The following is a 27691-nucleotide window of genomic DNA, read 5'->3' as shown; positions in this document are numbered from 1 at the left end:
AAAAATTTACGCACATCATTCCTGTTATGACATTCCTCTATCACCTCGATCGCGAGCTTCTCCTGCTCTCTTTTTTTTCATCTAAGAAGCCGGTGTTCCTCTTTCCTCTTCTCCTCGTAGAGCTCGCGAGCAGCTCTGGTCCTTCTGTGCACTTCCGGTTTGTATGCCTCTTGTTTCGCTGCGTGCGCTTGCCGGCATTCGTCGTCAAACCAGCACTTCAGAGGCGGCATCGCTGATGGCTGCAAGACAATGTGGCCACTGGTTTTCAATGCTTAATGCAGGCAGCATAGGACTCCTTAAGAGGTTACTAGAGACTCGATTGTAGCAGTCTAACATCGAAACTTCTCACAGTACTTCCTTGTTTTGGCTTGGACCGGGATATCCGTACCTTGGGTACAACGAGGTAGTGGTCCGAGTCAATGTTGGCCCCTCGGAAAGTTTGGATATCCTGTATACTGGAGAAGTGCCGTGCGTCGATCGCAGTGTGGTTGACAGTTGATTGATCAGGAGATTTCCATGTCCCCTTGTGAATATTGAGAAGTGTGAACTGCGTACTAGCTACAGCGAAATGGACCAGCCTGAATCCGTTGTCGGAGGTGGTGTCGTGCAGGCTGTATCTCCCGATTATGCCACCAAAGATGTCTTCTCTTCCTAGCTTGGCATTAAAATCTCCTAAGACAATTTTAATGTCATAGCCAGGGCACTGCTCATATGTCTTGTCAAAGGACTAGAAGAATATGTTTTTGGTGTCTTCATCTTTCCCCTCTGTTGTGGCATGCGCGCATATTAGGCTTATGTTGGCGAATTTAGCCTTGATGCAGATTGTCGTGATGCGCTCTCTCACACTGTTGAAACTAAAGACCTTTTTTCTGAGTCTAGTTCCAACAACAAATCCACATCCAAATAGACGCTGTCTTTGTTCTCGGTAGCAGTCGCCATAGTATACATCTTAGTCTTTTAGTTTGCGTTTGCCCGGTACACCCCATCGCATTTCTTAGATGGCTGTAATATCTGCCTTGCAGCAGTTTAGGGCTTCCGCTAATTGTTCGGCTGCACGTGGTCAGTTAAGGGACCTAACATTTCACGTATAGATCCGAAGTTCGTTGTCCTTATTTCGTTTGCGTGGGTTGTCAACAGTGAATCCGTCCGTATGCGAGGCTTGTTGGTGCTTCGCAACTAAGGTATTTTTTTACGTGGCCAGGAAGTCACCCCGACGGCACAACCCCCAACCTGAAGGTCCAGATCCTTAGTCTAACTCCAAGGACGGGGAGCCGGATAAACCACTCCTTATAGGCTTGGGCTCCGAATATGTCAAAGAACACCTATATGGTGTTCACTATAAGTAGTTCAACCTTACTGGAACTGTAGACGCCACCGTTGATTCCATCTCGAGAATTCGTCCGCTGCCGTCTGGATAAGAAGAGGTGCCTTAGTGGAAACACCTCACCCCGCCTCTCTCGTTTGCTGCCACCAAAACTTTCCACTAGGGTGGAAAGTTGAGGTACTAGGCAGTAGGCACCCGATGTTCACCGCGGGGAGGTGAGCGTAGGAGTTGATAGACAGAGGTAGGTTTTGAGAAAAATCCTGTGAACGCTGGTGTCCTCTTAAATGCACATGTCTACCATTTGTCTAATGCAAAAATCAAATTATACCGAATTCTTATTTGACCTTTCAATTTTTTCATCAGGTCAAGGTATTGAAATGTACCTCTTTTCTAATCTCACTTAGTTTCCGAAAATTCTCATAAGTTATGAGTCTTCATTTAAATCTGTATGAGGTTTTGATAAATGGCATTTTAGAGATCATTTTTGGTGGTGAATTCGATTCGATGTATTTATGTCCATAAGTCTTAAGTCATAAATTTGACAAACGAAACAATACTTTTTTAAGGGTAAGGTTGTCCTGAATTCGAATCTTGCCGTATAATATATCTGTTGTACCAAGTTTTTTAAAATATACCTCTTTAAGGCGCTTATAAGGCCTAAACAGTAAATTCTATGATGATTTTGAAAAGTACAAATCTGTACCTTCTTTTTAAATTATTTTTTTTAAAGTTTGAATCAATTAAGTATTTTACTTAGTTTCCATAAATTCTCATAAGTTATGAGTTTCCATTTGATTCTATATGAAGTTTTGAGAAACTATGAATTAAGTCACAGGAACAGTGGAAAATACAGCGTGCGGAAAGGCATTCCACATTCTTGTAGTACGGCTAAAGAACGAATATTTGTACATTAAAAACATGATGTGATTCGTTACAAAACACAAATATTACTTTTAAACCGTTTGGCATTTTTCTTTTAAAAAATATTATAGATCAAACGGTTCAGCGTTTTTTAAAGATTTATGTAAAAATGGATAAAATTTAACAACTTAAGCATATTTTATTATTATTTTGTACAAGAGTGGATTTTGTCTAAGAACTTTATTACTTAATATTATTATCCAGCTTCAATTTGCACTGGTCACATGCGTCTAAGCTATATCCTTTTTTTTCCAATAATAAGGCCAAAAAAAACTACGAACATATATTTATATTTTCCAATCATTCATGTTTCATAATCGAGTTGGGAATATTTCGTAAGTTAAGAGAGCACCTACTTACAAAGAAACATTGTTAATAATAAATAAAATGAAACCCTTTTATTTCGTAAGACTACTCAAATATGCATTTGGTAAGCATTTACTTTTGGTTACGTTTTGCATCTATCAATTCCCAAAGCCCAGATTCTTGATTTATCTCTTATTTTCCCAAAAATCACGATTCCATATTAAAGATGTTATGTGTCCATCCTCATTTGCAACAAATCACTGCTGTGTGTTTTCAACTAACACGTGTTATCGTTTCCTTAACATAACACAACCCACCGTTCGTCGTCGTGTAGTCGCCACCATCATCCTTGCTTAAGTATTCCTTGGATTATTCCCAGATGATGTTTCGAATCACACAACATTTCCAAAGCCTAAAAATAAGAAGAAACAAGAAATTTCAATACTTACTATATTTAAGATGTGGTATGAGCTTAATTAGGAGCAATTTAAAATCCATTCATGCTTTGATGCTCATCAAAAAATCAGGATATCCACCTAGACAAAAAAAAGACGAATCTTCAACGCAACATCATCAGTGTAGGAGCTGGAGCCTGGAGCTTGGGGCAGCAGCAAATCGCTCTGACCAATCAATCGGTCTCTCGAGAGTGGATTAGCCAAAGCCATCAACAAAACCACCCACATGCTCATCCAAATTATATTATGCTGCATTGTGTCGGACGGACCACATCCTCTACATGCATCTATTCATGGCATAGAGTTCAGTTTGTTTCTTCAAGATAGACCAGATCCAGATCTAGATCCATTAAAAAAAATCGGACTCTTTCCTGATGCCCATAACAAAACCGAGAACAAGAACGAGTGCTCCTTTTGCGACCGACCAACACATGACGAGATGGTTGGATATGGATACCAATCTGGTATGCATGTCACGTTTAATGGCACACAAAAAACTCCTGACATCCACCACTCCACCAGACCAGACCTGAGCGCCATAGCGAGCATATGGAAGGGAGTATATGCCGAATTTGGAAACACACTCTTCAAAGACATGGCCATTGATCTCTCCTTCTCTATTCGAGTACAACCATGATGAATACATATGTTTATGCTATTTGGATTTGCCTTTTCCTGGTTTTTCCACACCCGCTCCAATATCCCCCCCCAACCAAGTGTATCAACATCCTAGAATATAAAGGGTGTTTTTTTGTTGTGAGGTATAGACAAGACTATTTATTGGCTGCGTTCCATCGCAGACAGGTAGGGTATCCGGATACCTTTTTGTTTAGTGTTTACGTGTAAAATAACAGCTGATCAAAAACAGCTGAGATGTCAAAAAAGGAATCCAAAGGTATCCAAGAATTTCTGGGGTATGTAGGTATCTGAGAGAACAGCTGATTCAACACATGGTTGAATATCAAGAAACTTGAAAATTGATTTCAGCTTTTTGTATTTTTTGGTAAACAAAAAGATACAAGATGTTAGTTAAATTGTATTTGAGGATGTTCTGTACATATTAGTTGATGAAGAAGCTATTTGCCTCCGAATTTTAGAAGGTAACTATGGGCTTTTTTTGTACTCGTTTTGTAGGTAACCAATTTGCTAGGTCTCACCTCCAGTCTAGTGTCTAGCAAAATGAGCAGAACTCTTAGCTAAATTGAACTTTTCTCCAGCTGATAAGAAACTTTCTTGCTTACTTAAGATCCAAACAAAAAAAAAACAGTTTTTTCTCCTAGTTAAGAGTTTTTTTTTATTTTGCTGCACTTTGTACAAGAGATCCTAATAATTTGAATTTGTTAATAAGCAATTCATTATACAAATCAAGACTAGCTTGTTCACATTTATTGGCTATTTTAGTTGATGGTATCCCTTGAATGGTTTTTAAAGAAGCGTTGGATAACCAAACGGATTTATCATGCAACAAAAGTTCTTGCGTTGGTCCCACCATTAGGCTAAAACTTTATCTACTGTGAACAAAGAAACTCAAAATTTTACCACAAAGCAACTTCTGCTCATTCGGAAATGAGATCGAAATTCTTCCAAACTATATCTAGGTATTGTCACTTTATAATAGTCCTCGTTTCGTTAGGATAGTTTTCTGTTAAACGTAAATCGTTTAAAACCGGAGATTTCACAAGCTAATTATTAAACGTATAGAATTCCAATTGAGCAAAGAGGAAACTTAACATAGATTACGGATTAAGGTTATGTCTTATTTACTAAATTGTTATGCAGCTATCAATTCATCATCGTCCGACGAATCAGTTGAATTATCCATTTAATGTTTTATCTTACAACAATTTTGACTTCGAAACTTAAATATTTTTGTGAACAGCTGAAAGCTGTTTTCATTTTTTGACAGCTACATATCTCAATACAGCTATCCAACTCGTTCAACAAGGTATCTAAAAATCCACCACCAAGATACCCTATCCAACACGAGATTGAACGCAGCCAATCTGACTGCAATTTTGACAGATGTCAAGTGATTTATTTTTAGTTTGACATTTAAACATGAATAGAATGACGCCCGAACAACGCTTCCAAATCAGGCAAATTAAGTATGAAAATAATAGTTCTGTTCGATATGCGTATCGTAAGAAATTTGGTTTGTCGATGGAGCTCGCACGTTTAGTTCAAGCCGTACTTAAATAAACAACCGCATTTGGAGTGATGATAATTTTAAAGTGTATATTGAGACACTGGTTCATTCACAAAAACTGACTTATTGAACTAGCTTTGTGAATGCAAAACTACACTACAAAGCTAGTCAATCTGGAACTGTCATATTATTGACAAATGCAAATATATAAATAGGAAACATTTTTGATTTGATAACTTTAACTTGTCTTTTGTGTTTTTTAATTCAATAAAATCAAATTTGAGACACAATTTGAATGATCTATATTTGTATTTACATAAATACTGAACGATTTATTTTATTTTGAATTCGTGTGTTTTTACCGAGCAGCTGATTGTGAAAAGTCAAAATTATTCTCTACTAATTTTGTAGCCGAATTTTTTACACTACGTCGGAGGGGAAATTTAAACTACTTTTGTATCAGAATCCCTTGACTACGTAGCCACTAGCTTTGTGAATACGACCATTATCTTTGAATTAAAGCAAATTTCATGTCAATTCAGACAATTATTTTTTTTTATTTCATTTGAAAGTCTTATACCTCTAAAAAAACACCCTTTATATCTCCATATTCTAGACCATACATATCATTGCAATCATTGAAAATTCTGATGATATCCTCTCGAATTCGTCTATTCCAATGAAATGGCGTATTAACGCCAGGGTTCCTCAAGCGAACGGACTTCTTGGACAAAATATATCGACATTCGACACACAAAGGTCGAACCCAAACGACTGACACAATGGACCAGGTTTCGAGTTTTATAGGATGTATAGCTGGTGGGACAAGACGACGACGAACAGACAGACGCTAACGCACAAGTCATTGGAGTGAATGAAATTCGCCTGGAATAATCAATGAGCGTAAATAGTAATAGGACGGATTTGATATGGTAGACTCGTATTCGCATAGAGTGTTATGAAGCAAAAGATCAAGGAAATGCGGGGTTGTACTGTAGGGATGTGTGTCCTTATAGATATCCGTACGACCGAACGACGACACACTTGTGTCAAATTCAAATTTGATGAACGTGGCTATGTCCGCCGTCACGCAGAAACACTTGAGATATTCAATAACCTTATGTATATTATGGTCCTGTCCTGATGGTGAAACTTCTGAATTAATTTGAAACAAAAAGCTGGAGTATCTAATAGACTTGGGCAATGGGCATGGGCTGCGGTAATATGACACCAGAAAATTCTATACTTACAGCTAAGTGATGAAAAAAAAGAAAATGGTAAAGTGTGTTGATGGGAAACCAATTAATTAATAAAAATAAGATTTATTTTTATTTTATCAAGTATGGTAATAATAGCTGATACCATTGTTGAAACAATTTATTATTTAAATACCATAACACTTCACAAATAAACAAATTGATAATAATGAACAAAATAAATAAAATAGAGTAGACGTAGGCAATTCCCTTCTTTATTTAAAACGAATTAAATTAAATATGCATCAGTTTAATTATAATTTTAAATCATTTACGTTGAATCCTTTCGACGCTTCGTCGTTGGTTTATATGTAGGCTTGTAATTTAAAGTCTTTTTTGCAATTATTTTTTACAGCTCTTTAGTCTTGGAAAAAAGAAAGTAATTTTACTCGATTTTTTGTTTATCAAAAGAAAAAAAACATAAAATAATGATGAAAAAGTCTAACCCTAGTCGTTAGTGTTCCAATAAAAAAGGGGTTGCTTCTTGATTATTTTGTTTGAGCCACCAAATTATGGTCTTTTGCCTCATTTAAACATACATACGAAAACAAATGAGGAAAATATAATCATTGAGTACGCAAATAAAAGGATACCCTATTTTAAGTGACAGAAGAAAATCAAATGGGGAAATTAGTTTTTGTTGGAATGGCATAATTTTTGAAAAGGAAAATGGAGAGGGAGTTGAATTAATCGTGGCGATTACAGAACTCAAAGAATTTTACTCCCGGTGAGCCAACTCCATGCTCTGACCCTTCACTTTCTTCAAACTTAAGTACGAAAAACGCCGGTTTGTCGATTTCTAAGAATACCCTATCATTTCTGAACTCGCATATCGTCAATGTCAGTTTCTGAAATCTAAACGTAATATAGTTTCATAAAAAAAAGGATTAAGGTTGCGATTCCAGTAATACGAAATAAGTTGAACAAAATGTCAGTGTCTCATTTTTATTCAGTAATAGCAAACATTTGGTAAATAATTGAAACTGTCACTTTAGCTCATTCGCAGATTTCAGTAATAAGGGTTAATGTTTTAAAATTTAATGGAACCACAAGATTGTATCAACTGAGATTATGCCAAGTTGTACAACTCCATCTTATCTCAGCTAATCTGGAGGTATAACTTGTTTCAATTTGTTTTTATTGATCAGCCTTGTTAAGGTTGTCGAAGATCAATTTATTTGACTCTTGATAACATTTATAAATCAATGAATAAATCGCAATTGATCACAAATTTTGTTATCCTGAATTCGAATTTGACCTAAGGTTAAGATTCTGAAAAATACATCCATGTGGTGTTTTTAAGACTTAGTTAAACAAACAAAATGTTCACAATAACAAATTGTATCATCGTTTTGTAAAGTACAAATGTTTGTCTTCTAGATATGTGCCGTTGAAATCTTTTTATAATTTTACATAAAGCGCGTTTTTTGGTATTTCATATACATATAGCACAGTGAGAAATTGCCAACAAAACGATCGGGAGTAGCCAGATTATTGTATTTAAAAATTGGTGAATAATAATAAAAAAAAACACGCAAAAAGAAGAAATGTTTGTGAAAATCAAAAGTTAAAATTAACTTAGCAAAAAAAAACTAACTAAAACTAATAAAATGGTAATTAAGATGAAATGGTAAGAAAACATCTGTAAATTTAACATTTAACAATTGCTTCAAGGAGGGGGTTTGTTCGTAGACCACTACATAACATGTGGTGTTGAAGCGAGCTTGAAGATCACCTCAATTCTTTATATACCTGAATCGAGTTGAATGATTTGTCTTGAATCCCGTCGGAGATCGCAGTCGAGTTACAATTTGTGAAGAAAAACCTGTGTGGAGGAGTTGGTTTAAAAGATAATGCATTATGGTCTGTTTATTTGCATTTTTGTGTGAAAAAATATAGTTTTGCTTTAATGAAATTACAAAAAAAAATATGGACATGGACTAGGTAGCATTCTTATATGGTGGTGAACTAATCAGTTCTTTATTGTTTAACACGAATTAAACTATCTCACTTGGACTTCACACATCGAAAAACACCAAAAAGTTTTCTTTAATCTAAACTGAAATAAACCTTTGGTGGAAACATAGCAAAACTTAATTATCTTTTCTATTGATTTCTCTTGCAAAATAAGCCCGGTTAGTCCATTTTCATTAACAAAACTAAATAATATGAACAGTAATAGATTGATTTTTTTTCCTCAATGGAAAACACATACATGATTCTACTCAACGAACACAGCCATCGACATACAAATGCAATATCAATTGTACAAACTTTTGAGAACGAAATCACATAAGCTACAATCGAGACTCGTATAAATCTTAAAAACCCATCCATAGTAAGATTCTACTCTTACTTTTATCAGTGTTATTCATTCCATGGATATTGTTTTTGTTATTCGTGTAAAATCTTACTATACTATGGATAGATCTTCCAACAAAACACGGGTATAGTTTTCAAAAATACTGGTTAGCTGAGAGTATTTATTTGACTATTTATTTTAAAAAACTTTATATAGTAGGGCTTTCCCAAACCTCATCAAGTGAGTGTTTTAAAGAATCTTTTAAACAATATCTTCAGAGAAAGCAGTCTCAAATGATCAGAGTACTGAAATGGATTGCTGTTTTTTTCTTCTTTTTAAATTATCATTCATATCTTAACATGTATTATTAAGGGAATTTTTCGAACATCTAGGGTTTTGGATGAATCTAAAAATTAATTTTTTAACGTAATTAAAAAAGATATTTTATCTAAATATCTACAGGACTTATGTTCTCCAAAATTGAGGAGATTCAAAGCATTGCTTTATTTTCTTCAGCTTCATTTTTACCGAAAATAGTTATAAAGTATCAATGCCTTTGGCTTTCGCGATGCGTAAAAATGTTTTATGAAGCGATTGTCTAAAAAAAAACAATATCGCCATTTTGAACCATTCACAATAAATCTTTATCGAAAAACGTTTACAATTTATCAAAAATTTGTATTGTTGACAAAAATATTCGTGTTTTTTTGGCACAGCTATCCGATACTTGATCGGTGAAAAATTGAATTGTTTAGGTTTGTAACTCCAATAATCGGATAACTCAAAGAGTATCGAAGGCTTTGTTCGCAGAGTGTAACGCACTTTAAATGCGTTCTTTTATTTAAGTTTATTTCGAATTAATATTATATCCCACAAATTAAGGAACGAGTCAAATTCAAAATCAAAAGCACTTTGAAACATACTTCTCTGTTTGACATTTGTTATTGTTTTATTTAAAAAAGGTTAAGTTTATGTGAAGAGATTTCGTAAACAGTTACAAAACTAGATTTCATCTACTATTCAGCAGGAAAAATCTGAGATTTTTACAAATAAATTTCAAAAGCAATTAGAAAACGACATAAGTTAAATAATTTTTAAGGCTTAAAAAACAATTTTTGTAGTTTTTTTTTTAAATGGCTCTAGAAACAACAAAACTGTTTTGTAATATTTTAAATTTACCACTTTTTCCCTGAAGTGGCAGTTGTAGTTAAGTAAAGATAATTAAATGTTATTTATACAAATTGTGACAGTTTACGCGGCTCTATGAGTACCCCTATTGTCAAAATTAAACTTCAAAAGTCTTTCACATTTCACATACCAATTTCAATTTCGATCTTTCGACCCTGCAAATAAATGGGTCACCTATAAGAACTTCAATTTCATGAACAACGACTGACCAAATCTACGAACATACCCCAAAATGTTAAAAACTTATCCGAAAGCAAAACCAAAATAACAAATCAAACTTTGAACAAATTCAGATTAATGTACAAATGGAAAATCAGGAAAAAAGGTAAATTATGAAGCATTTATTTAAATTTATAAATCAGGCATATAATACAATTTTTTCTTAAAATATGTTGCATAAAAAAACATGGACAAAGGAGGAGACGGAGGCCTTTCTGGACTTCTACGCTTGTTTTTTTTATCTGACAGCTAGACAACCATTTTGGTCTCGAAAAATCATAATTATTTTTCAGTGTTTTAAGTTGAAACAAAAACATATCAAACCCTATTTGAGGTCTCATGATCTATTCAAATTAAATCAAACAGGAAACACGGCCAAGCGGAAGCAAATAAAACTGAAAATGGTCTTTTCTACTGTATATACCCTTCAGGTTGTTATCAAAACATAAAAATGTTTTCTTTTTTGTTTCCTAATGATGGACAGGATATACTAACTAAGGGGTTTTTTCTTTATTTTTTATAAAGGTTATATATACTTTTTGTTTTCAACAAAGACAACCCTGAAGCTCAAAAACTCAATTGCTTATCCACAATACAAAAAAACGGTAAAAACACCTTAACATAGAGTGTTCGTAGAATCCCTAATTTGTTTATCCGTTATTTGCTTGAAGTGCTACAATTTTTCCACTCAGGTAAATGTGTGTATGTATTAGGGTACATATACATATATTTTTTACCCTCTAACAAGGTGATAGGGTGTTAAGTTGTTGACGTAAAATGTACGGGAAGCGGGATACTCGATCGATATTCCATTTCCAACTCAAACTTTCCCCAAAATGCGGGTTCACTTTTTTTGTACCTATGTCCCTGCAAATTACACGACAACGCATAATTTGCTTGTGTGTTGGTGAGTAGTATTAAGTGTGTGTTTATCAGCTCATGTACATTGTACATTAGACTGATTCAAAAAGGTAAGTAAATAGGTTTAGTATTTAATGCAACTATATTTGTGTTTGTTACATTTTGATAAAATTATACTCCTGTCCAAATTTCATCATTTTGCGTGAATAGTTAGAGATTAATGGGAGCGTTTTTTAAGTTCTAAAAAATTGTAAGGGAACTTTTAGCTTCTTCGTTTTTTAACTTAAGAACCTGATATATTTTGTTTCAAAAAAGCAGTCATCAAAATCATACCAAAACATGAAAAGATTCCATAAAAACTATTTTATCCAAAAAATTATAGTAGAACAACTATACATTTCAATTAAACCCTAAATAAAAAAATTCCACTTGTTAGAAAATATTGCAAGACCTTTTTTAAAGACCATTCAAATTTCTTTAAGAAAAAGTTGCAATTATGATTAAAATACCACAGGATTTAAAAAACCCTAAATATTAATCAAGAAGCTGACATTTGGGCAGGGACATTTTTTCACCAACCTTCAACCAAAAAGCTAGTTGCACTCAAAACCAGATACTAAGTTCTTTTATGAATCAGTCTAATGTACTTTGCCTCTATTTTGAATAGGTACAATTTTTGGTCAGGACTTTGTGGGTTTTTTCCTATAACGAATTTATCTGATCAATACGGGACAAGGCAATTTGATAAGAACACGTGTCGTGTATGGAATGGACGGACATAGAGTATGGTGTTTAATTTACATACACATTCGTTTTTCTATTTATTTGAAGGAAAAAAAGTACACAATGTGTGCGTTTTCCTCGCAGGGTGTGCTTTTAATGATTTTTCACAGAAGAACCAAAGAAAAATAAGGAAGCGCTTTCAAATATGAATACCAAAGTCTAACAGAGGTGTTTACATAGTGGAAAGGCCATAGTTCTCATTCTCATTAAAACGAATTCAGTATGGATTTTTTTTAACTATAGAAACTTATGTATGCAATGTGAATGACAGTTTGTTTTGTTATCTTAATTTGGCAGTACAAGTTTCGAAAAGTCCATAGGTGTAGTGAAACTGTCAGAAGAAAAACTGACAAAGGATGCCATCATTAGATTATATGTATGTTATGTATATTCGTTTCTTAAATAGACCAATACTTTGAAACTTTAATTCCTGGTTCTTAGTTCACCTAATATTTTTAGGCCGATAAATAGATGTTCCAAATTATATTCAAAGAAAACACTTTATTAAGATCTGATACCTTTATAATCACCCATGGAACACGAAGGTTAAAAAAAACCGGTTTCCAAAACCTGGTGCCTAAAAAACCAAAAGAAGTGTTTTTTAGGCACCAGCTACCATTGTTTTTTATAATTCAAAGAAACATTGGAATTTTTTTGACAAGTCGCTTATAGCCATCATTGAAAATTTCTGTCATTAAACATTTCTGTCAGTGAAATAAATCAAATGATTTGTATTTGTTTGTTTCTTTCTACTGGTACTAAATAAAAAGATTGCAAAAATATTAGAAACAAGAAAAGTATCTAAATTTATAAAAATTATGATTGCACAAAGGAAAAAGAAAATTATTGTTGCTTTTGGCAATATATCATGCATTAAAAAACAGCAAAAGTTACAGTTTCTGAAGGCGAATTTATCAAGTACATACATCCTGTATTACGTACCCGAAAACTTCAAGAAGAATATTTTTCTTTATTTTAGCGCTTGGAAAAATACCCAATGAAATTTAACGTATATTTTAGAATGGACAAAGACGAATTTTACTTCATTTTAAATGAAATCTAAGATGATATTGCACCAAAGAACAATTTGAACGATGGAATTTATAAGCTCAAAGGAAAAATTTTGCTTCAAACTACGGTAAAACAAATTGTACGCATATTTTTTCTTAAGAATTTAATTGCTTGATTTAATAACAGATTCCTTGCTACTGGAGCCAGTTTTGCTGATTTGTCATTGAGATTTTTGATGAGAAAAACAACAGTTCGAAAGTGCAGAATTCAAAAAACGTCTGCTATCAATACTCGTCTCAAGATAATCTATTCGGCTATGTCTTAGATGGCAAGCATATAAGAATGTTTGCTCCACGGAACTCAGGTATATTCAATTTTAACTATAAAGTGTTTTTTGACAATCCTGGTGGCTTTAGTGGACACAAAATACAGATTTGTAAAGGTTGCCATTGGAGCTTATGTGTCAAATTTAGATTCAACAGTATTTTTTTCTTGCAATCTGGAAATCAATCCATAAATATCCCAGTTAAACTCAAAGTACCAGCTAATACTCCATTAGGGGAAACAATTGAGAAATAACTAATGTACTTGTTGGTGATGAAGCTTTTGGTTTAAGATATAATATTCTTACACCGTATCCGGCGACTTCTCTTGACCAAAAACAGCTGATTTGTAATTATGCTCAGTAGATACAATTTAATAAAGTTGTTGTTTTCAGACATTACAGGGCTAGAAGAATAGTAGAGAACACATTCGGAATCTTTGCCCATAATGGGAGATTTCACTTAAAAAAACTTGAGGTACAACCATCACTTGCGAAGCCTTTGATATTGTGCTGTTGCATTTTGCACAAGTATTTGCACAACCAGCACTTGCGAAGCCTTTGATATTGTGCTGTTGCATTTTGCACAAGTATTTGCATAGCCCACTCCCCACTAGCATTGCGACTTGCCACTTGCTGATCACGAAACGAACATTCAACAACAAGCTTCAAATGCTCTTAACATTAGAAATTAATTTGCCAACTCGATGGTTAATGAAGAAAACGTAGAGTTCCGATACCAACAAATTTCAATTCAATCCTTTGTATAATAAAAAATACTTAAGTTCATTACTTTTTTTTTTTGATTCCAAATACATTTTTTTCTTAAAATTTTATAGCTGGTGACATAAAATAACATGCACTTTAATTTTTCAAGCCTAACTTACATTTAAAAAATAAATAATTTCATCTTAAAACTAGTAACACAAAATTAGAAACTTTATTTTCTACAGCATTATTAACATACACTAAAAAAAAAACAAAAAAATCATTTCTTGAGAATAGCATACAAAAATATCACAAGGCTTTCAGCTATTGCTCATCTTATAGAAACTCTTCAGCCAATAAGTCTAAAAATTTTCTTTGGAAATTTTGGTTGAAATTTTCCACTTATTGAGCAATGCTTTGAAAAAATGTCTCCATCGGCTTCTTCTTTTCGATTGCTGTTAGGACTTGCTCAATCGGTTCATTCACGCCGGCATCAGAGCGTCGTTTCTTCCCTTTTCTTCTTGTAGAGGTCGAATCTACAGAATTCAAAGGACCTGGCATATTTAATGTGGCTTGAGAACACAGGATTTCAGCATGGCCGCCAACAATGTCTATTGTTACTTCAAATGAGCTCACCTCAACCTGACTTGGATTCTCACTGTAATTCCCACAGTCGCTTTAAACAAAACAAAAAATGAACATATAAAAACATTAAAAAGTAAATAAACAAAATATACTCAGCTGGAACCTTTACGTAAAGAATAAGGAACCGCAAACTTTTGAAGTGAACCTTTTTACTACTGCCCGAGTAGCCTGAATCACTTGGAACATTACTCTCCAATTTCCCGTAGTTTCGGAACTAATCCCCCAGAGCACTCTAATAAATAGATAAAGCTATTAACAAATTGAAACTTTGTAAACTTGTTATTAGGAGATCGATAAGATTTGAAAACGTCGTTAAGGATTGTTTGAAAACGAAACAAAAAAATAAATAATTTTCGTCTAGTGAAAAGTGAAACTATGAGAATTGGAGCATTCTTATCGTAGCTTTTCTAGAATCGAGTCATTGTTATTGAAATACCACCTAGCATTTCCAATAGACCTTTTGATTGGAAATTATTAAGAAGGTCCTGCTAGGCCCTTTCATCAGAAGTGGGATACATCCTAAGCCAGCATATAATCAATTAAGAATTTTGAATATAATGGTCCTAGAGATAATTCAAGAAAGAATTGTTGCTGAAGAAAAAGTTCGAGATGTTTCTGAAGAAATAATTGGAAGAAAAGTCCACGTTTTTGGAGTTTTGGAATAAGAAAGGAAAAGGAAGTTTTTTTTTTCAAGATAAAAAAGATAAGTAATTATTTTTATTTTTGTCTTATATTTGTATTTGTACAATCGGGAGAGTGGTATTAAGGAGATTGCTGTTCAGAACGATCAGCTAAATTTAATCAATTTTAAAGCAGTGGGAGATATTCGATTAGTCAAAGATAATGATTGGCAAAAAAATAATAAGTATTTTTCTGTCTTGGACTATGATCGTTTGCGTGTAGATATTAAATAATGTTGATTTAGGGCTTAAGCGAGACAGTTTAGAAGATTTAAATATTATACCACAAATTCAATCTGCATTATTGGGAAGAGTTTAAGCTTGGTTTCAAAAATGTGGTTTCTGCATTATCAATGGGCAGATTTACTTTCGTCGTTGATTCATACTTTTGCAAGTGGTATGAATGTTGTTGCGGTTTTGGGGATAGTGGCGAATTTTGAAAGTAGTGATTCCAACTTTTAGAACGATTTTATCATGGAAAAAACTGCTTAAATTCACCAGTTACCATTTGAAATTCCTGAAGATATGATAGTTCGATTTGTTACTGGTTGTATTGGCCCATTCATATACATTGAGTTTTTATAATCAAGCATTAGAAAAATCTTCTTGCCTGATCTGCAAGGATATGTCGTTCTATGCAGATTGTCTTCATTATTTGTTACTGTAACCCGGGTCAGTTTTTGAATACAGACAACGTGATTTTTCACTTCTATAATCAGTTTTGCATCAAACTCCTCGTTTTCTTGGTTTTTTATTATTTTTTCTATTTAGAACATATTTCTAAAAAATGAGATATGTATAAATGTTAAATTAATTGGTACTCTCCCTCTATTTATTTTGTTTTTCAAGTATTTATCACCACTTCTAAACACCCCAAAGAACCGGGCACAGGTGTCAACAAAGAATTAATAATAAATAATAAACCGTCAAAGTTTTTCCTGATTGAAGTGCAGCCGAAAATTTTTTTCGGACAGAAATCTGTCATTGGAATTGAGTGAAATTGAAACACAAATCATTGGAACGATTCCTTCCCTTTTTGGAAATAAAAAAAATTAGCTGTTCAGAAAAATGAATTTTTAACGAAAAATAAATGCACCATTTAATTTGTTTTTCTCTAAACAAATTCTTTGTGTGATTTCCGATCGATCAGTATATAATTTATTTCTAATCAAAGGAAACTCCGTCAAATACCGATTCAAAATTTTTTTAATGATAGCTATAACTGGCGCCTTAGTGAGCAATGAACAGCTAATATCAATTTTAAGTTGGAAACTTTTCATATCGAGATATTAAAGTAAATAAAATCATAATTTAAAACTGATTCTTTTGTTTTTATAAGGACTTTTTTCAATCAAGGCCACAATTGATCAAACCTCTATTCCTATTCCTTATAGTAAGGTTATTATGCAAAGAACTGAAACTTGCAAATGCTTGAAGTCTTTTATGTATATGATGTTTTTAAGATGCATATAAGAAGTTTAGTTTGTTGTCAGTTGTTTGACAGTTAAGAATGTCAAACTGTGTAAACATTTCTGTTCAGTATGGTTTCACAATTCATTGTGAATCTTTTAACGTTTCCAAATTGTGGGAAATTACTTTGAAAAAATAATACTGTTCTGTTTGTCCATTTTATGGCTTAAGTCATAATCAAATCACCAATACATTGCTCACGAAAGTGATTTTTTTTCGAAATCAGGAAGGCGTTTGCCGTTTTCGCAAAGGGCGAGCTCATTCTGATTAATTTTTTGTTTTCAAAAATAAATAATCTAGTTATTAAAACATTTGGTGAAAACTGAATTTTCAGAAGTGTTTCGATAAATTGGCCCTTCTTACTGGTGTGACTTAACACTTTTCGATTGTTACATGGGGCTATGTTAACTCATTGGCTTTTAACGAAAAACCAGCAACTCTTTAATAATTTGAAGTCAATTTTTAATCCAGTATAGATGCCATACGTCCAAATTCATTGAACAAAAGTGGTGCCAAAATGGTTTGAGGAAATGGTAAAATTGAATGTTATCCATCAATCTATTGACAAGATAATAATAACAATTCATTAATTTCAACAATTTGTCTGTGTTTTGTTTATAATTACTCAAATTGTTCAAGCTTTTTAAAGAAAATGTCATCCAATCCAATAAATGTGTCACTTTGAAGTAAGTTTTTCTTGAACAAACAGAAAATCGTTTTAATGACCGTAATTTCTTCTTAAGTTTAACCAAATTGGAAGTTAGCAATTTCTTGAAAAATAAACAAAGAATTTAAGTTACAAACTTCGTTACACACATAAAAAAAAGAAATTTTATCAAACCAAAACAAGTTACGAAAAACAGGTTCAAAGGTCCTCCCCTCTAACCTTGCATCATAAAAGAAAGTAATTAAACACACGAACAAACAACCTTACCACCTCATTTCATAATAATTATTAAAAAGGACAAAAACTTCTTTGGCCAAGTAAAGTATAGTGGTCTAATAAAAAGGACACTCTACTTTGTCCCCTTGCTTCGAGTTTCAAACTCGTCAAGTCTCCATCTCCAGGAAACACCCTCCATCATAGTCATCAGTAAATCTAAAATATGAAGCTTTTGCTTTTCTATATCACACCCACTCCTGAGTTTGCAATTAAAAAAGATTTGATTTTTTTTGTGGCATGGCGGGGTGTGTCCAAAAAGTGTTTATGTTTTTTAATAAATCGGTTCAGTAGATTGTTGCAGGTTTTATATTTTTTAATTTTTTTGTTTTTGCTTTTTTGTTTCAATTTCAGTTCAATTTGCTTCCAGTTCGATGAAGAAATTAAGAGCGCTTCAGGTGATGTCTCGTTTACACCACGGACCATTGGTTGGATAAAAGGATAAGTTTTGTGTGTGTGCAATTTGAAGGTGTTTTTACTTACCTCAATCGAAACTGAATCCATGTTCATGTTGGCTCTGCCACAACATAACACCACAAGGACATAGCGCTAACGAACTTGAAAATACCGTAAATGGTTCATTAAAGCGATAAACGTACCTACTCCCTCTACAAACCCTCCAAAACCAAAACATCTCCTTCAGCGCTAAAGGACCCACAGAAAGTTATGTATATAAGGAGGGGTGTTAGGGGGGGGGGTTGTTGAACACCTTACCTAGATACACAATGTGATACTGGAGAGAAGTTTATTTTTTTATGGGAAAAATCTCACCTGGAGCTGGTGTGTATATAGAAATTGGGAAGAGGAGTCGCATGGACAGCATTTTCCTTGACTTTAATTATGGCATATTGACTTAGTAAACAGGTTCCGTACAATTAGGAAAATTCAGCAAGGGTCATTCATAGTCGTTAACAGATAAAGGACTTGTTTTTTTTCTTCTGGAAAGGACGAAAGGGGGGTTCCAACTAACATACATAAATAAGGTACACATTAAATGCATACACTTTAACAATGATATTCGATTAGAAAGTTGATTACAAGGTTTTATTTAAACAAGGAAATTAACTTAAGCTGAATCCTCTTGCTTTTGTTGTTGGGAAAATAAAGAGGTTGGGTGGCGAGAAAAACAACAAAACTGCAAATGAAAATTTTGATTTAGATTTGTACTGTTGACGAAGGGAAATTTACGGTACACAATTTGTGTAAGACTTTGTTGACTTAATAACTATACTATTGCATAGATGTATTATGAATATTCTTTCTAGAAAGATGCTTTTCAAGCTGCCTAAGAAGTTTTGATAATTTTTGTCAATGGTTTTACAGTTGAGAATGTCAAAATACGTAACCATTTCTGTTTAGTAAGGTTTGGCAAATTATCATGAATCGTGTAACACCAGAATAATGTTACAAAAGTTGTGAAATTTTACTTTGACAATCAGTTCGCAAAGTTCATAGAATACTTCGTCCAAACAATTGCGTTAAGTGATAAAGGTCATTTCTGTTGTGAAATGGTTTCAAAAATAACGTATACATAGCGAGGACAAACCTCAAGTCATTAACAAATCACTGACTGTTTGGCGTGGTTTACACGATGGTGGCATCATCGGTCCTTATATCTTTCGACATGAGGAAACAGCTGATTTTGTTTGCTCCATTACAAACAAGCTCCGTTTTGTTGTCCTTTGTTGTTCAATTTTCTTCAACGCAAATGAAACATCTACCACGCTTTTTTGACTGGGGAGAAGAAAATCCATTTCAGCCTTCTTGTTCTACTTATTACGTTTAAAATTGTTCTATTGCCGTTCTACTGCGAATATTCTCATTTCGTAGCTTTTGACTTGGTCGTATGTTCAAAATTCGCCTGCACAAGCTCATTTTTGTAGCCCGTAAGTAAGATTCGGTAGAATAGCAGAGTCAAAGATATATTTCATTGTTTTGTGAGAAACCAAGAAACGCTTTTGGCAAATAAGTAAGTATAGTGAAATGCTTGAGAGATAAATAGACCTCTTTTTTAAATGCTCATAATCTAATGATAAAGCAATCACATCTAAACATTCATAGGTCGCTGGTTCATCCGGCTCGAAGGACCAAAATATTTTGCCGAGAAATTACCTTTTTTATTCCACGTTATAAAATCAATTGAATTGTATTTTATTCTAATTTACCACTTGCCAATAAACAAAACAAAATTAAAAGAAACAGACTTACTTTGATTTGTAATGTTTACATTATGACATTTATAATTGGGATGTATTTAATGTACACATTAGTTACAGGTCAAATGATATTGTGTTATGGGAACGTTCTTTTTCTGCGCTCGTATAGCTACCTAATCGTCAAAAATCTTTTGGCAAATTAATATGTCACGTGAAACTCATAAACTATTTTGTGTGTATGACAAGAAGACAATATTTGTCCGGCCTGCGAACCAAGTTTCAAGTTCAAATGAAATGAATGAGACTTTTCCTTGCCTCTTGTCTGCTTTTATAAACTTATTGCTTTTCGTTTCGGTATTGCTTGTCATAAATAACAAATGCACAGTTTGACAGTTTGCCACTGCCTTAAACTCTAGAGTCCCATTGTCGTTTCTTCTTTTCTGTGACTTTATGTTTTGTCTTAGTTGTTTAAATTATAATCAAATGCTTTTTTCTGTATAGACTTTTTCTAAGCCAAAATGAAAATGGAAAAAAAGTCTTCAATCTTAAAATAAAAAAGGTTTCCCATATTTCTTTAGTTTTATGCAGATTTTTTGATTAAAATATTCAACACAGCTTCTCAGCAAACAAAACAAAAAAAAAAACGTATCTATAGAAACTTTTCATAACGATTTTCATCTCTCGAGAACAATAATTTTGTTGCTCTGGCCAATATAGATGTCAATCAAGTTTCTCCATTCAAAAAATTATGATCACTCTCGGAATAACAAAGCGAAGCGAAAAATCCTGCAAATGCTTTTTGCGCCATTATCCTCCGTAGATAAACTAATCCAAGCCAAAATTATGGTTAGCAAGTAAAAATTAATGAATTTTATATTTCATGAGATAAGATAAAACACCCCAGTGAGCTCTTCACAAAAAGTTCCTTGTCGCTATTATTTGTCTCCGGATCTTTTTTCATCGTAGCACAGTATAAATTTGAAAGTTGGACGAAATATACGATATGACGAAATGGCAAGATACCAGTATGCCTAGCCTACTTTGTGGGTGTTGTCATCAAAGTCGCAGGCACAGAGATTTCAATCCGAAATCGTCCCCATTCACAACCTGAGTCTGAACTTGCCTGTTGCCAGAGCGTTGACATTCTGATGCCACGTCCTTCCGTAAGTCGTCCATGCAGATGCAGGAACCAGACCCAGGGAGGCTGTATAGTGAATATGACCCCCAAGGGCCTAAGGGGTGATATTTCTCTTAAAATATATATATTTTTTTCTTGCGGCCGTTTCTTCCTGTCCAAAAATTGCCAAAGTATTTCCATTATATTTTTACGATGTGTTTTGAATGGCATCGTTGAAATTACTGTGTGCCTACCGGCCACTTTTCATCATCAACCCTCTATCACCGTTACCGTCACCGGGAATGGTATTGGTGTTGTCCTTGTCCATGATGTTGATGGCCCAGAATTCAAATTCACAGGATGAACCTCGCTATGATGTTGATGTCGATGTCGCACAGGAACAGAGAACAGAGCCCGGCGAAATAGGATTTTTAAGCTTAAACTACCCTTTGGATTTTGTGCCCTTTGCCCGGTGTCCTGTGCCGTCGTCGTCACCACCGCCATCGTCATCCTCCTTACACGCTATCTCTAGCCTCTATATTCTGACAGAATATCGCTGTTTCCTTTTTTCCTTTTGTACACTTTGTTGCCGGTTTTTATGGCCCTTGAAAACTTTCCCATTCCCGTAGGAGAGGATGAGTCTCTGTTGTTTGTTTGCCAATTTTTGTAAAGCCTGAAATTTACCAAACTGCACCGGCACCGGTACTGAGACCGGGACCAGGACTGGGAGCTCGAAGTATACTAAAACAACAACAGGCATACAAACACAAAAAGTAGCAGAATAATGTCATTAAATCTGCCGGATTACAATTTCGCCAAATGGAGTTGGGTTATGTGGAAGAAATGGTGTGGTGGACAAGAGATTAACATTTTGAATGTTGGTGTATTTTTTCTTCTTTTTCTTTCGTCATGTTTTTGTTTTTTCGAACCCACCTATTGTTTTTTGTTTGTGTCTATTTTGTTGTTATTTTTTCCATATCCCGGGATCAAGAGCAATCCTGAACTTGGATAGGGGAAGCTTTTTAAAGGCTTCTTCAAACGAGTGTACAAAATAAGCAACCCCTTCGTCGTAGTCACCGTGTCGTGTTGGTCGTCAATCGTGCCGTCTAATCCCCTATTCAAATGAAGGAAAATTTAAAATCGTAAAGTTGCTGTAATTTTTTCGGTCGCAAAGATAAAACAACACGGGGCTTTGGACGAATTTTTGGTGAATTGTATTTTGAACATATTTTTTCCAATGTGACCTTATGGTTGTGGTTACCTGGAAATAAATGTGTTCGAAAAGGTATACCGAACCTACTATTTTTGTTTGGTTTAAGGATATTTCAAATATCTTATTTAAGAAATTATGAGAAAAGTTCGACAGGCTCATCCAAAAGAGAATTTATCAATTTTATTTATTACACAAGTGCCATCGATGCAATTATGACATTTTGATGATATATTAATATTCATTTTGGAAAAAAATTACTTGTTCCTTAAAGAGTTTGCTTTTATAGTCAACGGTGAATTTTTCAATATATCCCCTGAAGAACAGAACACTTATAACCGTCCATTAATTTAGTAAAAACTCATGATTTTCTGAACTGATTTGGGTGATTTTTTCTTTGAACATAATCTTCACAATACTAGAATAGCTAAGAAAATAATCTAGGAGATTTAAAGGAGAAGTCAATCAATGAACTGTGAGCGTTTTGTATGGAGACACTAATAGTTTAGAATTGAAATCAATCCGCAAAAACTGTTTGAACGGATATTGGACAATGTTTCTTTTTATTAGAAATGAAAATTATTTTTTTATTGTTTGGAAATTACTCAAAGAATGTAACAAACAAAAAAGTTTAGCTGCTCAATAATTTTTTCCTAAAAATGAATTTTTCTATTTTCATGAAAATAAGTCGTTTTCCTGAATATTGTTCTTATTCTATTGTTATGTACAAAAATCAATCTATTATTCCACTGATTTTTGTTTTAATTTTACATAATTTCAATGACATATTTCTGTGAAAAAAAATGGCCGTGAATTTCAATCAAGAATTTTTTCCATGATGGAAATGTTCAATGATCACTTTCAATGTCTGTCAACCAGTTTCAATGATTTGTTTAAATGCTGAAAAACAATGAATACTATAGCTAGCTTATAGAAATGAAAAAGGAAACCCGTCCTGAAAATAGTACTCGAAATAGTAAAGTAAACTCCTATATCATTTTCAGTAAAACACAAAAAGGTCACCTACTCTGCAAGTCTTACCGAAACTGATTTTGTAGATGAATTTTTTTTGAATTCAACCTTACTTGTGTAGTTTGTAGCACCCGTGGCATGATGTCTAGTGCGTTGGACTATAGGCTCCACCAACGGTTGCCCCAAAGGCCCCTGTGCCTAAGGCACCAGAGGTGCAGCCTGACATTGTAGCCTTCTTGTTGAGCATTCAAGGTCAACTAACAGGGCTGCAAAGTCAGATAAAGGAGCAAGGCAAAAGGGTAGATCATCTCTACTCTTTGTTGCCTGGACTGGCGCAATTTAGACCATAATGGGCGCGCTGCCAGAGACTCGCCTAAAAGTCCTAGCTGTGAATATAAATTCACTGATTAGGATTGAACGAAGAGCCAATATGTTCCAATTGTTGAAAGACTACAGTCCTGATGTGTTTATGGCTAGCGAAACTAAGCTAAACCACAAACACAAATTGACTCATAAAAAATTACAATATCGTAAGAAGAGACCGGCCCGACTCCACTCAAGGGGGCGGTGTCGCTCTCTTTATACGAAAAGGCATTAATTATAAAGTCATATACAACAATGAATTGCGAAAGCTCAAGACGCTAAAAGTTTGTTTGCGTTGTATGCATTTCTCTCTCTCAAGGGAAGCGGATGTATATGATTGCGACTTATGCGGCTGGAGCTCCGCAGGTTACTTAATTTGCACCAGAAATCGAGATTGTTTTTAGGGAACTTAAACTGAGTTTGGAAGAAAACTATTTCATCTTGGCCGGTGATTTGAACGCAAAACATGAAGATTGGGGAAATCAACATAGTAATCCCAGAGGCAACCATCTTTTAAATTTACTGACAAGACTCAAAAACTTGTACAGACGACTGACAGACCCACGCGACTTGGAGGTTAGGACACTGAAGTCGTCAATAAAAAAATGTCAATCTGTTGATTAAAGAGAACTACAGGCTATCAATTAACAAGTACTGGGACCGCAAGATCCGGTCAGTTAATCCGAGTGACCCTAGTATGTTCCCCAAAATCAGCAAGATATTCGGGAAAAAAAACGATAATGACATTCCGTGCGTCTGAAGAGAACAGAGCGTACTCATGACAGGAAGCCATCTTTGACAATGGCTTTTACATAATTGAAGATCCGAAGGAAAAAGTGGAGGCGGTCGGTGGGAGCTGCTTTCCAGCAAGTGTACAAGGTGAATGTTAGCATTCGATCCAACCACGACCTGGAAAACAGAGCCTTACTTAATCACTTTTACCTTCGAAATGATGTGACACAATGGCGATCTGAGAACCGCGGTTTCATGCGGTTCAATGACGACTCCTTGGCAAATGCCATAATTGCCGAGCAAGCGGGACCAAGTCCCTTGTTTGCGACGAAGGTGGAGCTTCAGCACATCTTCAATTCAATAAAAAACAAAAAGTCAGCAGGCGTCGATGGTAAAATTAACGTAGTAATTTTTGTAGTAAAAATTAAAAAAAAAAATTAACAAAGATTGTAGAGCTCAAAATGTCCTATACAATTTTTCTATAGATAGCTATTTTATTGAAAATAACGATCCTCTAATGCAAGGCTTGAAAACGATATTATACCTTTATGAAAACAATAAAATTAAAATTTTCTAGGGTCTTGGAAATTTTTCTATCATATTAGGATACGTTAGAAAAGTCTTAAAATAAAATCATACACATTAAACTCTGCGTAAAGTTATAATTCCCCCTCGAAAAAGTTATTTTTAAACGTTAAGAAACGTTAAAAAGGAACAGAATTTGGTAAGAGTTTATATAGTCTAGGTAGACTATAGATTTCGATTCTAGTATTAGTTTATCTGACACAAAGGCTTTGTACTTATAATGTTTATCTTGTTTTAATTAAGATGTTGCAAAAGTTAAAGAATACCTTGTTTTTTTTTTTTTTTTTTTTGAGAATAAACCAAACAGTTAACAGACCACAAAATATCTAAGGATATACATTGGGCAGGTTCAGGCAACATAAGGGACTTTTTTTGCAGTCAACATCATTCTTTCAACGTAAATTGTGACCAAGGCAACAAGTAAGTTTTCCAAGTGTCATGAATTTCAAACTCAGAACTTTACTTCAGAAACCTCTACTTCAAGTTCATAGTAAAAGAACTACCAAACACATTACTGTCTACAAACCCTCCCCGGACAAGCTACAAGGCCACTGTGATTTGTCTTTTGTACTGTAAAAAAATATTACTTATTTCTTTTTTAAATTGAGATGAAACCCTTTACAGAAAACATTAAATGGATTTGTGCAGAAATTAAATAAATTATAGAGTAGTAAAGCTGAGCTTTCAAATGAATGAAAAAAAACATGATCAGTTGTCATTTTGACATAAGTTGACTTTACTTGATGGTAAGGGAGATTTTTCTTGACTATCTTTCCATACAACTTTCCAATAAAGTTGCCTTAATTGGAAGGCATTTTTTTGGCAGCTGGCCAATCAGATATTAGAAACTTGCCTTACCTTCAAGCCCCTTATTTCGCCTGAACCTGATCATTGTTTTTAATCCAAACAAAAAACAATATATGTTCTTGAAAGTAAATCCCTATTTTTTATTTTAAAAGCTTCTTAAGGGAATGAAGCTTGTTTCGTAAATACGTTTTTTGTTCTTTATATATTTTTGTATGTAAACGTTAGAATTAATCATCATTTCTCTATTATCAATGCCAACAAACATTCTTCATTTTTTCCAGGAGATGTTGCTATCATATTGAGATGTCTGAGTAGCTTTTATGATAACAAAACCTTAACCTATAACCTTCTAAGATAAAACAATGACAAACTTTAGGTTCACACACCGACAGGTATATTGCTTTGTTTAAGTTATTCTCTGCTCTCTTTGATTTTACTCCTTGTATAAGGTATAATTTTACTATATTACTTAATGAGTATACTTTATCTTCATTTTAGTCTTTAGGGGCAAGCTTAGGTCTAAACTGTTATAGACGAAATGGAAAGAATTATCCAAAAATTAAGAGTTACGTACTTTCTGACGCAAAAGAATAATATAGTTATTTCTTTGAAGTAGTTTTTAGCAAGTCTTACGAAATTATAACAAAACTAATCTTAAGCCATATTTTCAATAAGTTTGCTTCTATATTTTATATAAATCCCACTACTTTCAGTTGTTTTCGGGTTATTTGAGTTGAAAACTATTTTTTACCAATTTCTGTACGGTTTTTAAATATGTGCAATTCGTTTTTTTTTCTTAAAAACTTTCTTACATGCCATAAACGTTATTCCTCGTTGCATACCTACAATTATTTTAAGGTATTGTCTGCTAAACAAAATTCATTTGAAGTCCCTATCGGCGACGAAAAAATGCATTCCCAACTAACGTACATAACGCAAACACAAACATCTCTGAAAAAAACCTTTCATTAAGATTTTAGGGACATTTAAAAGTCTAATGGTAAATCGATAATGATTTGAGGATTGTCTCCAATCCATATACGACAACCAGAATGGAGCTTCAATACTTAACAGTGAGAAATGGAAAAGTGGTTCTATAAACTTCGTAAACAGATTTATTTATTTCAAAGTAAATTTCCATAATTTGGAAGCTTTGTTGGCACAGAAATGTCAACATAGTTTGACATTCAAAATCATAGACAAAAACCATTGGAACTTTTCATCATGGAGATAAGAACTCCCTATGCAAGAGGTTCGAAGAAAATTATAATCAGTCTTGTAGAACTATCAATGAAAACTAAAGTTCTTATAATTGTTGAACTTAATTTATAAAAGTATTGCAAATTTCTTTTTCAGATTCTTAAATTGCTCCGCACAAATAACTAACCGATAAAATGGATATTTTCCTCATAAATAAAATCGATTGACTCTAGCAAAAATTTGCATATGCACCTTTAGTACAGCTCCAAATGAAAAAATAAGCATTATAAAAGTTCAAACTTCCAACATAGCAATGCTTATTACTTATTTACTCGTCTTAGCTGACATCATACTCTAACATACGCTGCTGCCATTCGACCCCCTTACCTCTTTATCGTCTTATTGCTGAAGGGTGTTGCATGCACTCTCAATTTTGCTGAGTAAACAAAATCGGTGACAAAATATTAAAAATACAACAAAATAAAAGAGTACACGAGTATGTACACCAACTTATGTATAGTTATTTAAAAAATAAAAATATTAACAATATTATAACTGCGGCGTCACCTTTTTATCTAACAACAACGACAACGGGCCACAGTGAAAAAAATTAATATAAGGGAGCAACGAGTCACGGCACGGCTATGGCTACAGCATGGTGCGCTGTTTTTACTACTGCTGTTGCTGTTGCTGCTGCTGCTGCTCCCATATGACCACACCATTCCACAAACAACTTCACACGTCACCCTAATGCAAAGCTAAGCATTTGAAATAGGAAGCAACAACAAAAACAACTAGCTGAGCGAGCTAATTGCGTCGCATACAATATCTTGCTGCTGCTAATTCCATGCGCCCATCAACAACATCAACCAACTCAGTGCTTTGCTTAAGCGTGTGATGTACCTCTACCTATAGCGTTGTTGCCACATAATGTTGCGACGACGACGACGTCGGTTGTCAGTTGTCACCTCACTCACCCGCGACCTGCCCGCAACTGCCCACCAACGCCCCC

At 34.0% G+C, this 27691-nt stretch overlaps 2 long non-coding RNA genes across 3 annotated transcripts in view; both read right to left on the bottom strand.

The window, feature by feature from the left end:
* Window positions 1-2495: 2495 nt before the first annotated feature.
* Window positions 2496-27691, bottom strand: part of LOC129942807 (uncharacterized) — a 44413-nt gene continuing 19217 nt past the window's right edge. The window contains exons 3-4 of one of the 2 annotated variants that reach the window (XR_008781101.1): window positions 2688-2963; window positions 2496-2597 (exon numbers count right to left, since the gene is read on the bottom strand). This is a non-coding gene — a long non-coding RNA (uncharacterized LOC129942807). Of the gene's footprint in view, window positions 2964-27691 lie in introns of both variants that reach the window. The other variant, XR_008781100.1, reaches the window with a different exon arrangement.
* LOC129942806 (uncharacterized) lies at window positions 13953-27587 on the bottom strand. The gene is made up of 3 exons (XR_008781099.1): window positions 27012-27587; window positions 14540-14679; window positions 13953-14478 (listed from the first exon to the last, which is right to left on the bottom strand). It is a non-coding gene; the product is annotated as an uncharacterized LOC129942806 (long non-coding RNA).

The sequence above is a fragment of the Eupeodes corollae genome, chromosome 1 (genome assembly GCF_945859685.1).
Source record: "Eupeodes corollae chromosome 1, idEupCoro1.1, whole genome shotgun sequence".
NCBI classification, from domain to species: Eukaryota; Metazoa; Arthropoda; class Insecta; order Diptera; family Syrphidae; genus Eupeodes; species Eupeodes corollae.
Note: the sequence above shows the minus strand (reverse complement) of the source record. Positions and strands in the feature narration are given on the sequence as shown.